Genomic DNA, 16,427 nt, shown 5'->3' on the forward strand with positions numbered 1-16,427 from the left:
AGTTGCATAAGTTGCTTGTATATTTTTGAGATTAGTTATTTGTCAGTTGTTTCATTTGCTATTATTTTCTCCCATTCTTAAGGCTGTCTTTTCACCTTCCTTATAGTTTCCTTTGTTGTGCAGAAGATTTTAATTTTAATTAGATCCCATTTGTTTATTTTTGCTTTTATTTCCAGAATTCTGGGAGGTGGATCATAGAGGATCCTGCTGTGATTTATGTCGGAGAGTGTTTTGCCTATGCTCTCCTCTAGGAGTTTTATAGTTTCTGGTCTTACATTTAGATCTTTAATCCATTTTGAGTCTATTTTCGTGTGCAGTGTTAGAAAGTGATCTAGTTTCATTCTTTTACAAGTGGTTGACCAGTTTTCCCAGCACCACTTGTTAAAGAGATTGTCTTTACTCCATTGTATATTCTTGCCTCCTTTGTCAAAGATAAGGTGTCCATATGTGTGTGGATTTATCTCTGGGCTTTCTATTTTGTTCCATTGATCTATATTTCTGTCTTTGTGCCAGTACCATACTGTCTTGATGACTGTGGCTTTATAGTAGAGCCTGAAGTCAGGCAAGTTGATTCCTCCAGTTCCATTCTTCTTTCTCAAGATTGCTTTGGCTATTCGAGGTTTTTTGTATTTCCATACAAATCTTGAAATTATTTGTTCTAGTTCTGTGAAAAATATCGCTGGTAGCTTGATAAGGATTGCATGGAATTTGTAAATTGCTTTGGGTAGTATACTCATTTTCACTATATTGATTCTTCCGATCCATGAACATGGTATATTTCTCCATCTATTAGTGTCCTCTTTGATTTCTTTCACCAGTGTTTTATAGTTTTCTATATATAGGTCTTTAGTTTCTTTAGGTAGGTATATTCCTAAGTATTTTATTCTTTTCGTTGCAATGGCGAATGGAATTGTTTCCTTGATTTCTTTTTCTACTTTCTCATTATTAGTGTATAGGAATGCAAGGGATTTCTGTGTGTTGATTTTATATCCTGCAACTTTACTATATTCATTGATTAGCTCTAGCAATTTTCTGGTGGAGCCTTTAGGGTTTTCTATGTAGAGGATCATGTCATGTGCAAACAGTGAGAGTCTTTTACTTCTTCTTTTCCAATTTGGATTCCTTTTATTTCTTTTTCTGCTCTGATTGCTGTGGCCAAAACCTCCAGAACTATGTTGAATAGTAGTGGTGAAAGTGGGCACCCTTGTCTTATTCCTGACTTTAGGGGAAATGTTTTCAATTTTTCACCATTGAGGATGTTTGCTGTGGGTTTGTCATATATAGCTTTTATTATGTTGAGGTATGTTCCTTCTATTCCTGCTTTAAGGAGAGTTTTTATCATAAATGGATGCTGAATTTTGTCAAAGGCCTTCTCTGCATCTATTGAGATAATCATATGGCTTTTATTTTTCAATTTGTTAATGTGGTGAATTACATTGATTGATTTGTGGATATTGAAGAATCCTTGCATCCCTGGGATAAAGCCCATTTGGTCATGGTGTATGATCCTTTTAATGTGTTGTTGGATTCTGATTGCTAGAATTTTATTGAGGATTTTTGCATCTATGTTCATCAGTGATATTGGCCTGTAGTTTTCTTTTTTTGTAGTATCTTTGTCAGGTTTTGGTATTAGGGTGATGGTGGCCTCATAGAATGCGTTTGGAAGTTTACCTTCCTCTGCAATTTTCTGGAAGAGTTTGAGTAGGATAGGTGTTAGCTCTTCTCGAAATTTTTGGTAGAATTAAGCTGTGAAGCCCTCTGGACCTGAGCTTTTGTTTGCTGTAAGATTTTTGATTACAGTTTCAATTTCCGTGCTTGTGATGGGTCTGTTAAGATTTTCTATTTCTTCCTGGTTCAGTTTTGGAAAATTGTACTTTTCTAAGAATTTGTCCATTTCTTCCACGTTGTCCATTTTATTGGCATATAATTGCTGATAGTAGTCTCTTATGATCCTTTGTATTTCTGTGTTGTCTGTTGTGATCTTTCCATTTTCATTTCTAATTTTATTGATTTGATTTTTCTCTCTTTGCTTCTTGATGAGTCTGGCTAATGGTTTGTCAATTTTATTTATCCTTTCAAAGAACCAGCTTTTGGCTTTGTTGATTTTTGCTATGGTCTCTTTTGTTTCTTTTGCATTTATTTCTGCCCTAATTTTTAAGATTTCTTTTCTTATATTAACTCTGGGGTTCTCCAATTCTTCCTTTTCTAGTTGCTTTAGGTGTAGAGTTAGGTTATTTATTTGACTTTTTTCTTGTTTCTTGAGGTATGCCTATAGTGCTATGAACTTTCCTCTTAGCACTGCTTTTATAGTGTCCCACAGGTTTTGGGTTGTTGTGTTTTCATTCGTTTCTATGCATATTTTGATTTCTTTTTTGATTTCTTCTGTGATTTGTTGGTTATTCAGAAGTGTGTTGTTCAACCTCCATATGTTGGAATTTTTAATAGTTTTTCTTCTGTAATTGAGATCTAATCTTAATGCATTATGGTTGGAAAAGATGGTTGGAATGATTTCGATTTTTTTAATTTATCAAGGTTAGATTTATGGCCCAGGATGTGATCTATCCTGGGGAAGGTTCCATGAGCACTTGAGAAAAAGGTGAAATTCATTGTTTTGGGGTGAAATGTCCTATAGATATCAATTAGGTCTAACGGGTCTAATGTATCATTTAAAGTTTGCGTTTCTTTGTTAATTTTCTGTTTAGTTGATCTGTCCATAGGTGTGAGTGGGGTATTAAAGTCTGCCGCTATTATTGTGTTATTGTTAATTTCCCCTTTCATACTTGTTCGCATTTGTCTTACATATTGCAGTGCTCCTATATTGGGTGCATATGTATTTATAATTGTTATATCTTCTTCTTGGATTGATCCTTTGATCATTATGTAGTGGCCTTCTTTATCTCTTTTCACAGCCTTTGTTTTAAAGTCTATTTTGTCGGATATGAGTATTGCCACTCCTGCTTTCTTTTGGTCTCTATTTGCGTGGAATACCTTTTTCCAGCCCTTCACTTTCAGTCTGTATGCGTCCCTTGCTTTGAGGTGGGTCTCTTGTAAGCAGCATATAGAGGGGTCTTGTTTTTGTATCCATTCAGCCAGTTTTTGTCTTTTGGTTGGGGCATTCAACCCATTTATGTTTAAGGTAATTATTGATAAGTATGATCCCGTTACCATTTACTTTATTGTTTTGGGTTCGGGTTTATACACCATTTTTGTGTTTCCTGTCTAGAGAATATCTTTTAGAATTTGTTGGAGAGCTGGTTTGGTGGTGCTGAATTCTCTCAGCTTTTGCTTGTCTGTAAAGCTTTTGATTTCTCCTTCGTATTTGAATGAGATTCTTGCTGGGTACAGTAATCTGGGCTGTAGGTTATTTTCTTTCATCACTTTAAGTATGTCTTGCCATTCCCTCCTGGCCTGAAGAGTTTCTATTGAAAGATCAGCTGTTATCCTTATGGGAATCCCCTTGTGTGTTATTTGTTGTTTTTCCCTTGCTGCTTTCAATATTTGTTCTTTGATCTTTGATTTGTGTTTGATCTTTGTTAATTTGATAAATATGTGTCTTGGGGTGTTTTGCCTGGGGTTTATCCTATTTGGAACTCTCTGTGTTTCTTGGACTTGGGTGATTATTTCCTTCCCCATTTTAGGGAAGTTTTCAACTATTATCTCCTCAAGGATTTTCTCATGGTCTTTCTTTTTGTCTTCTTCTTCTGGGACTCCTATAATTCGAATGTTGGAGCATTTCATATTGTCCTGGAGGTCTCTGAGATTGTCCTCATTTCTTTTAATTCGTTTTTCTTTTTTCCTCTCTGATTCATTTATTTCTACCATTCTATCTTCTATTTCACTAATCCTATCTTCTGCCTCCGTTATTCTGCTATTTGTTGCCTCCAGAGTGTTTCTGATCTCATTTATTGCATTATTCATTATATATTGACTCTCTTTTATTTCTTCTAGGTCCTTGTTAAACCTTTCTTGCATCTTCTCAATCCTTGTCTCCAGGCTATTTATGTGTGATTCCATTTTGATTTCAAGATTTTGGATCATTTTCACTATCAATATTCGGAATTCTTTCTCAGGTAGATTCCCTATCTCTTCCTCTTTTGTTTGGTTTGGTGGGCATTTCTCCTGTTCTTTAACCTGCTGGGTATTCCTCTATCTCTTCATCTTGGTTATATTGCTGCGTTTGGGGTGGCCTTTTAATATTCTGGTAATTTGTGGAGTTCTCTTTATTATGGAGCTTCCTCACTGTGGGTGGGGTTCTATCAGTGGCTTGTCAAGGTTTCCTGGTTAGGGATGCTTGTGTTGGAGTTCTGGTGGGTGGAGCTGGGTTTCTTCTCTCTGGAGTACAGTGGAGTGACCAGTAATGGGTTATGAGACATGAAAGGTTTTGGAGTAGCTTTGAGCTGCCTGTATATTGAAGCTCAGGGGTGTGTTCCTGTGTTGCTGGAGAATTTGCGTGGTATGTCTTGCTCTGGAACTTGTTGGCCCTTGGGTGGAGCTTGGTTTCAGTGTAGGTATGGAGGCATTTGATGAGCTCCTATTGCTTAATGTTTCCTGAATTCAGGAGTTCTCTGATGTTCTCAGGCTTTGGACTTAAGCCTCCTGCTTCTGGTTTTCAGTTTTATTTTTACAGTAGCCTCTAGATTTCTCCATCTATACAGCACCAATGATAAAACATCTAGGTTAAAGATGAAAAGTTTCTCCACGTTGAGGGACACCCAGAGAGGTTCACTGAGTTACATGGAGAAGAGAGGAGGGAGGGTGTAGTTAGAGGTGACTGGAATGAGATGCAGTGAGATCAAAAGAGGAGAGAGCAAGCTAGCCAGTAGTCACTTCCTTATGTGTGCTCCATAGTCTGGACCGCTCAGAGGTATTTACAGAGTTATACAGGGAAGAGGAGAGGGAGGAAGTAGACAGAGTGGCCAGGAGGATAAGAGAGAGGAATCAAAAGGAGAGAGAAAAATCCTGCCAGTAACCAGTTCCTTAGGTGTTCTCCACTGTCTGGAACACACAGAGATTCACAGAGTTGTATAGAGAAGAGTTGGGGGAGGAAAGAGACAGAGGCCACCTGGTGGAGAAAAAGGAGAGTCCAAAGGAGGAGAGAGTGGTCAAGCCAGAAATCTCGCTCTCAGGTAAACTTGGGTAGTGAAGTTTGGGTTTTTAAATGTACAAAATTGACAACAAAAACCAAAAAGCAAAGATTAAAAATCTAGAGTAGAGGTTGGATTTTCAAAAATACAATATTAAAGAAAAGAAGCAGAAGGAAAAAAGAAAAAAGAAAAAAAAAAGCCACAAGAATTATTTAAAAACTCCAACCACAACCACATAAAGACTATACATGGTGTTTGCCTTTAAAAAAGTCTTTTTTTTCTTGAAAAGTAATAGTAGTTATAGAAATAAAAATTAGAGGAGAAATAGAAGACAACAATTTTTAAAAAAAGAAAAAAAAAAAAGGAATGATTGTAAAAATAGTAAAGATATATCTGGCCCTTCTCTGATGTTGTGGGCAGTGTGGGGTCACTTCCAAGGCGGTTCCCTCGTTTAACTTCTTCTGTTTGCTGTTTTTTTAGGCTCACTAGTTCAGTCGCGCTGTGGGGAGGGGGGGATGCTGCAAACAAATAGCACTGTCGTGTGCACACAGTGTCTCCTCCTCGCTGTGCCTGTCCCTTCTCGCAGCGCACAAACCGCTCTGGTTCTACGATGCTCAGCCGGGAACTGCCTGAGGCCGGCCCTAGGCTGTGTGCACCTCCCTGGTATAAGCCGCTCAGGTTAGGTGCTCAGGTAGCCCTCAGAGCCTCAATTCGGTTGGGACTGCTTTTTGTGCCCTTCCCAGGTCCGAGTAGCTCAGGAGTTTGGCGAGTGCGGTCGCTGCGACTTGTCGCCTTTTCTGTCTCTGCTGCTCAGTTTTCTGGGTGTACCGCTGGTGCCCCTTGTGAAGCAGATGGTGACTGTCCAGCACCCCCAGAAGACTTAGCAAAGAAGCCTGCTTGCAGTTTAGTAGGTAGAGTTTCTCCGGGGCTGCAATTGCCCCTTTCCAGCCCTTAAGGCTCTGGCTGCCTGTCCCCGGTAGGGGATGGTCTGCAGCCGGCTATTTCCGTTCCATCCTTTGTTCTGTGCGTGGTCCTGGCGGTGTCTTAAGTTCGAGCTTTTCACGTGGTAGCTATCCCACAGTCTGGTTTGCTAGCCCAAGTTAGATCATTCTGGTTACGCGTGGGGCGTTTCTGCCCTATTCTTACAAATCTCTGCAGCCCGCGCCTCCCGTGCTTCCCTGCCCTGCCCCCACTTGCTAGTGGCGGATGCAGGTGTCTGTGCTGCTTTTCCGCTGGGGGAGTTACTGTTGGGCTTGTAATCTCTTGGTTTTGATTATTTATTTATTTTTCCTTCCTGTTATGTTGCCCTCTGTGTTTCCACGGCTCGCCACAGACTCAGCAGGGAGAGTGTTTCCTGGTGTTTGGAAACCTCTCTTCTTAAAATTCCCTTTCCGGGACAGGCTTCCCTTCCCGGGACAGAGCTCCCTCCCCACCTCCTTTGTCTCTCTTTGCGTCTTTTATATTTTTCCTACCTGTTTTCGAAGACAATGGTCTGCTTTTCTGGTTGCCTGATGTCCTCTGCCAGCATTCAGAAATTGTTTTGTGGAGTTTGCTCCGCGTTGAAATGATCTTTTGAAGAATTTTTGAGGGAGAAAGTGGTCTTCCCATCCTATTCCTCAGCCATCTTAGGACCGCCCCCCAGAGTCTTTTAATTTCATGGCTGCAGTCACCATCTGCAGTGATTTTGGAGCCCCAAAAAATAAAGTCTGACACTGTTTCCACTGTTTCCCCATCTATTTCCCATGAAGTGATGGGACCAGATGCCATGTATAAAGGTCCTAAAACAAGCAAACAAAAAGGTTTATTTGTTCAAAGATCGGAGTGTATGCTAAAGTAACTAGAACAGAGTATGGAAAAGAAGAGAGATATGAAATAAATTTGTAAAAAAATAGATTGCAGGGGGAGGTCCTAAGATGGCAGAGGAATAGAACGGGGAGACCACTTTCTCCCCCACTAATTTATTGAAAGATCATTTAACTGCTGAGCAACTTCCACAACACAACTTCTGAACACTGGCAGAGGACACCAGGAACCCAGAAAGGCAGCCCATTCTCTTTGAAAGGAGGTAGGACAAAATATAAAAGACAAAAAGAGAGACAAAAGAGTTAGGGACAGAGACCTGTCCTGAAGATGGAGTTGTGAAGGAGGAGAAGTTTCCAAACACCAGGAAACCCTCTCACCGGCAGGTCTGTGGGGAGTTTTGGAATCTCAGAGGGCAACATAACTGGGAGGAATAAAAAAAGAAAAACCCCACAGAATACGCGCCTAACTACAACTTCCAGCTGAGAAGCAGCCTAGATGCGTGTGTCCACCACCAGTGAGCGGGGGCTGAACAGGGAGGCAAGGGTTGCATGATTAGGGTGAGGACCAGGCCTGAATGCCCTGAGGACAATCTGAGGGAACTAACGTGAGATAGCAATCCAAACTGTGGGATAGCCAGAGAGAGGGGGAAAAAAAAAGAGAGAGAGAGAGGAAAGAGAGAACTTTCCTGTGAAAAGCTCTGACCTAAGGCACAGCCTGACCTGCTCACAGAACAAAGGATTGAGCGAATACCAGAGGAGAGCTAGCCGGCTCTGGACCAGCCCATCCCCCAGCCGGAGGCATAGAGGCAGGCAGGTGACAGCCAGAGCCAGAAGGCAAGAGGCAATCTTGGCCCCAGAGACAACATCCTCCACCAAACTGTGAGCAGGCTTCCAGTTCCTAACCAAGTCTTCCTGGGATCCTGGACAGTTGACATCTGCCAGGAAGGTTGCAGCCAGAGATCAGCTCCCCAGAGGAGACACACAGCACACTTGAGAAGGCACTCTCACTGAACACTGGGAAACTGAGTGGCTAGGACTGGGTAGGTAATAAGATGCACAGCTGGAACAGTGCACTCACCAAGCCCCTGGTCACCTGAACTGCTTGGACCTGGGAAGGGCACAAAACGTGCACTCAACCGAGTCTGTGCCTTTGTGGAGTACCCGAGAACCTGAAACTGAGCATTTTAGACCCAGGAAGTCCACAAAACCCAGTGCCTGTCTTGGACAGTTCCCCTGCAGTGCAACCTGGAGCCTGAGCAGTGTAGACAGGGAAAGCACACACATCATGAGTGGGGGCAAACCCAGTGTGGTCCAGACATACTGTGAGCACTCCCCACACACACCACTGATATTTGTTTGCAGTGTTCCCCACTCCCCACAGCCCAACTGGACAAGTGAGCCTAAATAAGTGATCACCTTCACCCACTTGTGTCAGGGCAGAAATTAGACACTAAAGAGATCTGCAAACAGAGGAAGCCAAAATAAACAAAGAAGAGGGAACCGCTCTGGAAGTGACAGGTGCAACAGATTAAAACCCTGTAGTTAGCATTGTCTAAGCATTGGAAGGGGCCTACAGATCTTAAGAAGAAGCATAAGCTGGAACAAGGAACTATCTGAAACTGAACTGACCCCAAACTGCCCTCAACATCTCCAGAGAAATTCCTAGATATATTTTACTATTATCATTTATTTTTTTTACTTTTAAGTTCATTATTACTCCTTTAATTTTCATTTTTATAAACTATTACTTGCAAAAAAGACCCCATTTTAAAGCAAATTTCATATATATATATATTTTTATAATTTTGTGATTGATTTTGTTTTGTATTTTTAATATTGTATTTTTCAGAGTCTAACCTCTACTCTAGATTTTTAATCTTTGCTTTTGGCATTTGTTATCAATTTTGTACCTTTAAGAATCTAATCTTCAGTACCCATTTTTACTTAGGGGTGTGATTACTGGCTAGATTGCTCTCTCCTCTTCTGACTCCCCCTCTTCTCCTCCTGGTCACCTCTAGCTCCCTCCTCCCTCTTCTCTTCTCCACATAACTCTGTGAACCTCTCCGAATGTCCCTCACTGTGGAGAATCTTTTCACCAATAACCTAGAAGTTTTATCATCTGTGTTATATGGATGAAGAAGTCTCAAGGCTACTGTAAAAATAAGACTGAAATTCAGAGGCAGGAGGCTTAAATCCAAAACTCGAGAACACCAGAAAACTCCTGACTCCAGGGAACATTAATCGACAAGAGTTCAATGAAAAGCCTTCATTCCTACGCTGAAACTAAGCTCCACCCAAGAGCCAACAAGTTCCAGACCAAGACATACCACACTAATTCTCCAAGAACACAGGAACGTACCCCTGAGCATTAAAATACACCCAAAGTCACACCAAACCCATAGACACCTCAAAATTCACTACTGGACACTTCATTGTGCTCCAGAGAGAAAAGATCCAGCTCCACCCACCAAAACACTGATACAAGCTTCCCTAACCAGGAAACCTTGACAAGCCACTAGTCCAACCCCACCCACAGGGAGGAACCTCCACAATAAACAGGAACCACAAACTTCTAGCATACAGAAAGGCCACCCCAAACACAGCAATCTAAACAAAATGAAAAGGCAGAGAAATATTCAGCAAGTAAAGGAACATGATAAATGCTCACCAAACCAAACAAAAGAAGAGGAGATAGGAAGTCTCCCTGACAAAGAATTCAGAATAATGTTAGTAAAAATGATCCAAAATCTTGGAAACAAAATGGAGTTACAGATAAACAGACTAGAGACAAGGATTGAGAAGATGCAAGAAATGTTTAACAAGGACCTAGAAGAAATTTTAAAAGTCAATCAATAATGAATAATGCAATAACTGAGATCAAAAGCAATCTGAAGGGAACCAACAATAGAATAACTGAGGCAGAAGATAGGATAAGTGAGGTGGAAGATAGAATGGTGGAAATAAATGAAGCAGAAAGGAAAAAAAGAATGAAAAGAAATGAGTACAACCTCAGAGACATCTGGGACAATGTTAAGTGCCCCAATATTCAAATCATAAGACTCCCAGAAGAAGAAGAGAAAAAGAAAGGGCATGAGAAAATACTTGAGGGGATAATAGTTGAAAACTTCCCTAAAATGGGGAAGGAAATAATCACCCAAGTCCAAGAAACCCAGAGAGTCCCAAATGGGATAAACCCAAGATGAAACACCCCAAGACACATATTAATCAAGTTAATGAAGACCAAACACAAACAGCAAATATTAAAAGCAACAGGGGAAAAGCTACAAATTACACACATGTGGATCCCCATAAGGATAACAGGGGATCTTTCAATAGAAACTCTGCAGGACAGAAGGCAATGGCAGAACATACTTAAAGGATTAAATAGAAAAGCGTACAACCCAGATTACTATATCCAGCAATATATCTGGAAATACTGTCTCATTCAGATATGAAGGAGAAATCAAAAGCTTTACAGACAAGCAAAAGCTGAGATAATTCAGCACCACCAAACCATTTCTTCAACAAATGCTAAAGGATCATCTCTAGATAGCAAACACAGAAAAGGTTTATAAACTCAAACCCAAAACAACAAAGTAAATGGCAACAGGATCATACTTATCAATAATTACCTTAAATGTAAATGGGTTGAATGCCCCAACCAAAAGACAAAGACTGGCTGAATGGATACAAAAACAAGACCCCTATCTATGCTGTCTACAAGAGACCCACCTCAAAACAAGGGACACATACATACTGAAAGTAAAGGGTTGGAAAAAGATATTTCATGCAAATGTAGACCAAAACAAAGCAGGAGTAGCAATACTCATATGAGATAAAATAGACTTTGAAATAAAGGCCGTGAAAAGAGACAAAGAAGGACACTATATAATGATCAAAGGAGCAATCCAAGAAGATATAACAATTATAAATATATATGCACCCAACATAGGAGCACCACAATATGTAAGGCAAATGCTAACAAGTATGAAAGGTGAAATTAACAGTAATACAATAATAGTGGGAGACTTTAATACCCCACTCACACAATGGATAGATTAATTAAACAGAAAATTAGCAAGGAAACACAAACTTTAAATGATGCAATGGACCAGTTAGACCTAATTGATATCTATAGGATATTTCTCCCCAAAACAATGAATTTCACCTTTTTCTCAAGTACACATGGAACATTCTCTAGAATAGATCACACCCTGGGCCATAAATCTACCCTTGGTAAATTCAAAAAAACTGAAATCATTTCAAGCATCTTTTCTTATCAAAATGTGGTAAGATTATATGTCAACTACAGGAGAAAAAAAAAATATTAAAAATACAAACATATGGAGGCTAAACAACACACTTTTGAATAACCAACAAATCACAGAAAAAATCAGAAAAGAAATAAAAATATGCATATAAATGAATGAAAATGAAAACACGACAACCCAAAACCTATGGAATTCAGTAAAAGCAGTGCTAAGGGGAAGGTTCATAGCAGTGCAGACTTCCCTCAAGAAACAAGAGAAAAATCAAATAAATAAGCTAACTTTACTCCTAAAGCAATAGAAAAAGAAGAAATGAAGAACCCCAGGGTTAGTAGAAGGAAATAAATCATAAAAATTAGGGCAGAAATAAATGAAAGGGAAAGAAAAGAGACTATAGCAAAAATAAAAAAAAAAACTAAAAGCTGGTTCTTTGAGAAGATAAATAAAATAGACAAACCATTAGCCAGACTCATCAAGAAAAAAAGGGAGAAGAATCAAATCAACAGAATTAGAAATGAAAATGGAGAAATCACAACAGACAACACAGAAATACAACGGATCATAAGAGACTACTATCAGCAACTATATGCCAATAAAGTGGACAACTTAGAAGAAATGAATGAATTGTTAGAAAAGTATAACCCTCCAAAACTGAACCAGGAGGAAAAAGAAAATCTTAACAGACCCAACACAAGCACAGAAATTGAAACTTTAATCAAAAATCTTCCAACTAACAAAGCCCAGGACCAAATGGCTTCACAGCTGAATTTTACCAAAAATTTTGAGAAGAGTTAACACCTATCCTACTCAAACTCTTCCAGAAAATTGCAGTGGAAGGTAAACTGCTAAACTCATTCTATGAGGCCACCATCACCCTAATCCCAAAACTAGACAAAGATGCCACAAAAAAAGAAAACTACAGGCCAATATCACTGATGAACATAGAGGCAAAAATCCTCAACAAAATTGTAGCAAACAGAATCCAACAACATATTAAAAATATCATACACAAGACCAGGTGGGCTTTATCACAGGGATGCAAGGATTCTTCAATATTCACAAATCAATCAATGTGATATATTATATTAATGAATTGAAGGATAAATACTATATGATTATCTCAACAGATGCAGAGAAAGCCTTTGACAAAAATTCAACCTTTATGAAAAAAACCCTCCAGAAAGCAAGCAGAGAAGGAACATACCTCAACACAATAAAATCCATATATAATAAATGCACAGCAAACATTATACTCAATGGTAAAATATTGAAAGCCTTTCCCCTAAAGCCAGGAACAAGACAAGGGTGCTCACTCTCATCACTACTATTAAACAGAGTTTTGGAAGTTTTAGTCACAGCAATCAGAAAAGAAAAAGAAACAAAAGGAATCCAGATTGGAAAAGAGGAAGTAAAACTCCTACTGTTTGCAGATGACATGATCCTCTACATAGAAAACCCTAAAGACTCCATCAGAAAATTACTAGAGCTAATCAATAAATATAGTAAAGTTGCAGGATATAAAATTAACACACAGAAATGCCTTGCATTCCTATACACTAAGAATGAGAAAACAGAAAGAGAAATTAAAGAAAATACTTAGGAATAAATCTACATAAAGAAACAGAAGAACTATATATAGGAAACTATAAAACACTGATGAAAGAAATCAAAGATGACACAAATAGATGGAGAAATATACCATGCTCATGAATTGGAAGAATCATTATAGTGAAAATGAGGATACAACCCAAAGCAATCTATAGATTCAATGCAATCCCTATCAAGCTACCAATTGTATTATTCAGAGAACTAGAACAAATAATTTCACAATTTGTATGGAAATACAAAAAACCTCAAATAGCCGAAGCAATCTTGAGAAAGAAGAATGGAATTGGAGAAAATCAACCTGCCTGACTTCAGACTGCAGTACAAAGCCACAGTCATCAAGACAGTATGGTACTGGCACAAAGACAGAAATGTAGGTCAATGCAACAAAATAGAAAGCCCAGAGATAAACCCACACACCTATGGACACCTTATCTTTAACAAAGGAGGCAAGAGTATACAATGGAGAAAAGACAATCTCTTCAACAAGTGGTGCTGGGAAAACTGGTCAACCACTTGTAAAAGAATGAAACTAGAACACTTTCTAACACCATACACAAAAATAAACTCAAAATGGATTAAAGATCTAAATGTAAGACCAGAAACTATGAAACTCCTAGAGAAAAACATAGGCAAAACATTCTCTGAAATAAGTCACAGCAGGATCCTCTATGAACCACCTCCCAGACTAATGGAAATAAAAGCAAAAATAAACAAGTGGGACCCAATTAAACTTAAAAGCTTTTTCACAACGAAGGATACTGTAAGCAAGGTGAAAAGACAGCCTTCAGAATGGGAGAAAATAATAGCAAACAAAGCAATTGACAAATAATTAATCTCAAAAATATTCAAGCAGCCCATGCAGCTCAATTTTGGAAAAATAAAAGACCCAATCAAAAAATGGGCCAAAGAACAAAACAGACCTTTCTCCAAAGAAGACACACAGATGGCTAACAAACACATGAAAAGATGCTCACTATCACTCATTATCAGAGAAATGCAAATCAAAACCACAATGAGGTACCATTTCACGCCGGTCAGAATGGCTGTTATCAAAAAGTCTACAAACAATAAATGCTGGAGAGGGTGTGGAGAAAAGGGAACCCTCTTACACTGTTGGTGGGAATACAAACTAGGCCAGCCACATTGGAGAACAGTGTGGAGATTCCTTAAAAAACTGGAAATAGAACTGCCATACGACCCAGCAATTCCACTGCTGGACATACACACTGAGGAAACCAGAATTGAAAGAGACACATGTACCCCAATGTTCATCGCAGTACTGTTTACAATAGCTAGGACATGGAAGCAACCTAGATGTCCATCAGCAGACGATGGACAAGAAAGCTGTGGTACATATACACAATGGAATAGACTCAGCTATTTAAAAGAACGCATTTGAATCAGTTCTAATGTGGTGAATGAAACTGGAGCCTATTATACGGAGTGAAGTCAGAAAGAAAAACACCAATACAGTATATTAATGCATATATATGGAATTTAGAAAGATGGTAACGATGACCCTATATGCAAGACAGCAAAAGAGACACATGTAAAGTACAAACTTTTGGACTCTGTGGGAGAAGGCAAGGGTGATTTGATGGGATGCAACAAAATAGAAAGCCCAGATGATTTGAAAGAATAGCATTGAAACATGTATATTAACATATGTGAAATAGATCACCAGTCCAGGTTTGATGCATGAGACAGGGTGCTCAGGGCCGGTGCACTGGGATGACCCTAAGGGATGGGATGGGGGAGAGGTTGGAGGGGGGTTCGGATCAGGGACATATGTATACACCTGGCTGATTCATGTGAATGTATGGCAAAAACCACTACAATACTGTAAAATAATTAGCCTCCAATTAAAATAAATTAATTAATTTAGAAAAAATATAGATTGCAGTCGGATCATCATAACCATATAAGATGTATCATGGAGTTTAAATTACATCCTAACTACAATGAAAAAACATAAAGGAGTACTAAAATAATTTAACTTTAAATTGTTCCTCTTGGCAACTAAATAGACTATGAAATAAGGAAGTCCAATTGGACACTATTGCTGTCCTCCAAGGAAGAAGAGAGGGTATATTGTACCAGAGTGCTTGCAATGAAGACAGAGAGAAACAGAGATCTGAGGTAGATTTTAAAGATAGACTTGAAAAAATCTGTTTATGAATTGGCTTGGGTAATGCAAAGGATTAAGAAAAGTAAATTATGGATGCTGCCCAGATTTCTGGCTTAAGTAACTGAGGGGGTATTCTTCACATCTACTGAGTTGGGGAAGTTTGAAAGCAGAATGAAATTTAAAGTGAAAAGGGGTGTTTGAGAGTGAAATTCAGTCAGAGTCACAGATTTTGAGATGCTTGTGAAATAGTCTTTTCAAAATGTCAAGTGGGCAGTTAAATATGTATATGAGGATACATTTGAAATGAGCATAACTGAAGGGTTCTCAGTCCATAGATGATATATAGAGTGATAGTAACGAGCAGTATTACCAAAATAAAAAGTGTAAAGAAAGAAGAAAAGAGGATCTCACAAGTTTCAGGGCAAAAAGTAAAACTAAACAAGAGATTGAGTAGCTAATGAAATATGGGACACTAGACATTATGCAAATAAAAGAAGAGAGTGTTTCAGGAAATGCATTGTATTACTGAGAAGTCAGGTACTCTTTTGGGTTTTATTCATTTATTGATTAATACCTGGAAGTTTATTGTAAAAGGTAAATACTATTACCAAACAATGTAACAGTAATAATAATTCAGATAGAGTTGATAAACTACTTTCACATATATTATCTGACTTGATTCCAACAACAAGTATATTTTATTACTGATTGTATTATACATTTAGACACGAGGGTTCTTACAAGCAACTAATATTTAATAATAAATTCAATATTTTTTCAATAAGTTTTATGGACTCCTGTTGTGAAAGGCAAGCTCTAGATTCTGTGGATATATCTGAACAAAAGACATCACTTCCCTGCACTCACAGGGACAATATCCTTTGCAATAATTAAAGTGTACCACACAGGGCTAATTATTCAGATGTGCAGAGTTTTGACTTCAGAGATTCACTTTTAAAAATTCTAATACATTTTATTAACAGTTCAGAAGAGTTAAGCATACACACATTGTTGTACAAAAGGTTCACTTTTTTGAATGGTTATCACTGTGGTGACAAAAATAATACAAGATTCATGAATCTGGAGACATACTACATTTAGTAAACATTAATATATATGGCCACTCTGTGTTGATTTATGACATATTGAGGGAGATCTATTTGCATTTTAAATCTTTCAAGAATCTTACCTATGCTCGGAGAGTTCTTAATAACAGCAATGCTTGCCAAGTTAAAAAGCATGAAAGGCTGTCTTGTTTCTGTCTAACCATCTGGGCACTGTCTTGATAATCTATCAATGTAGTCACTGGAATGTGCAGGCTCCGTGCTATCCCATGGTGGTAGTGGTGGTTTAGCAGCTAAGTCGCGTCCAAGTCTTTTGTGACCCCATGGATTATAATTCGTCAGGCTCTGCTCATTCTCTGTTTTCATGGATGTCAAATCCTTTGACAAAATACAAGGTTACTAAGTTGGTGATTTTCTCAAACAATGCAGAAAAAAAGAAATCTCAATATATTTAACAGCATAAACTTTCTCTT

Source organism: Budorcas taxicolor, chromosome 4 (assembly GCF_023091745.1).
Source record: "Budorcas taxicolor isolate Tak-1 chromosome 4, Takin1.1, whole genome shotgun sequence".
NCBI lineage: Eukaryota > Metazoa > Chordata > Mammalia > Artiodactyla > Bovidae > Budorcas > Budorcas taxicolor.